Raw genomic sequence first — 2,269 nt, 5'->3', positions numbered from 1 at the left:
GTCATCAAGTAATGGCAAAAATATGCAGCCAAATGGAGGTGCCTCTGCAGGGCTTCTGTGTCTCTAAGGGCTAAGTAAGCTCCAGGAAGCCATAAGGACTCTGAGCTTCATGCCACAGAGAATGGGGGACAAGAGATGATCCCTCTGCTTCCCTGCCCAGCCTCCAGCCTCCTGCTTCTCCCCTCCCTACCAGGACCACACCGAGTCTGACTAGCACCCTTGCTCTCTATTGCTGAGATCAGGCAGGGATTTGGAGATTGCCTGAAACACTTTCTGGTGACTAATGCAGTACTTGAACAGGAAACAGACTGGAAAGGGCTTAGGAGAAGCTATAAATAGCTCATGTCCTAAAAAATCTAACTTAGGGAGAAATGGAATTAACACACTGGAAGGAGAACAAGGAGATCACAGGCTTCAAGCAAGACCAAGACTCCTCTTCGGAAATGAGCTTTTCTCCCAGACGGAGCTCAATCTGCCCTTGTAGGAGTCAACTCTATTAAGTGTTGATAGAGTTGCACTTCTTGATCCTGAGGTTGACCAGCTAGCCCTGTCTGCCTGCCAGCTATACCCTGAATCGTCTATGGTTCTGGGGATTAAGCTGTGGAGGGATCACAGAAGGGCATGTGTGTGTGTGTGTGTGTGTGTGTGTGTGTGTGTGTAATGGGGGTCACTGAAGCTCAGAGCTCAAGGAGTACAAATGTTCTCACATTAGGGGGATGTAGAATTGAAAAGGTGTCAGTTTCCCCTCTAACCGTTAGGCTACAGCAATCCCTTTCCATCTTGAACCCAGTGAGGAGAAAAGAGAAAAAGCTAGGAGATCTAGCTTTGGAATTAACAGTGGATCAGCAGACTGGGTTTCTAATTCCAGCCAAGACATTCATTTGCTGGGCAACTTGGAGTAGATACTCACTTCACTAAGATTGTTTGGTTTTCTATCAGAGGGAGGAGTTGGTCCATTTCAGTGCAGTGAAGTTAAAAATCTTTTTATTTTATTTTTTCAAAGCTGGCTAACATTTCCCCAAAGAAAGTTACAAAGCCAGAGCTAAGCTGCCCTGGTTAAGGCAGGGACCTCACACTTAAACACATTCACTCCCCTTGTGGTATCTGCTAAAAAGCCACCACAGAAGCCCAGGGCTTTGCAGAGCGCCAGTTGAAAAACCACAAAACTAGAGCACTTGATAAGGGTGGCTGGCCGCCCCAAAGTTCCTCCTATGGACCCTTTTCTCTTTAACTCCATGTAGAGGCTGGAAGTTTAAAAGAATGAACAGTAATATTGGATGATGGAGATCTAACTAAAGATGTCAGTTAAACAAAGGAGAGTTTTTAGTTCACAATACCAAGCAAACTTCTTAACATCCTCATTGGCTATGGGAATAGACTGACTGCAAAACAGCCACAATCTCCACCCACCCAGTATCCACACCCTCTGCAATGTGACTCTGTAACTCCTCCCATCAAGAAATAGAATTGATTTCCACATCTTTTGAGCATGTGCTGGCTTTGAGATTTGCTTTGAACAATATTTAGTGGAACTGATAGTATTCCAGCTTTAAGTTTAGGTCTTAAGAAGCCTTGTATCTTCTACTCTGTCTATTACACCCCTGCTACCGCACTGCAACTGGCCTGGGTTAGTCTGTCAGGGAATGAGAGGTCACATACATCAGAACTGACTCATCCCAACTGAGACCATGACAGAACAGCCAGCCCCCAGCTGACTGCCTGAAGACAGATGAGCAAAGAGCCTTATGAAAAATATTAAATGGTGATTGTTTTAAGGCATACATTTTGGGGTAGTCTATCTCTGTTCTAGCTATCTATTACTAGTAACAAAGCACCCCAAAACATAGTGGTGTAGAACTATTATATATTGATTTGTTATGATCTCCATGGTTCTATGCCTTGACTAGTTTCATTTGGGTGATTTCCACGTGGGGTCTTTTCCAGGATGAAAAGTCCGTTGTCAGCTGTGGCTACAGTCATCTGAAGGTTTAACCAGACTAGGTGTCTGAGATGGCTCATGTGGATGGCTGGCACTTGATGCTGGCTGTCGTCTGAGGGCTCAGCTGGGGCTGTTGATTGTTCCTTATGGTGTTGACCTTTCTGCATGGCTTGAGTTTCTCACAGCATGGCCGCTGGTTTCCCAGGGGCTGGAAGAGAAAGCTGCCAGGCCAGTTAAGGGCTATGCCAGTTACAGTATGGCATCGCTTCCTCCATATTTTATTGGTCAAAACAGTTATAGGGTCCTCTCATACTAAAGAGGGAATAGATG

The sequence above is a fragment of the Bubalus kerabau genome, chromosome 15 (genome assembly GCF_029407905.1).
Source record: "Bubalus kerabau isolate K-KA32 ecotype Philippines breed swamp buffalo chromosome 15, PCC_UOA_SB_1v2, whole genome shotgun sequence".
NCBI classification, from domain to species: domain Eukaryota; kingdom Metazoa; phylum Chordata; class Mammalia; order Artiodactyla; family Bovidae; genus Bubalus; species Bubalus kerabau.
This window is presented reverse-complemented; position numbering follows the sequence as displayed.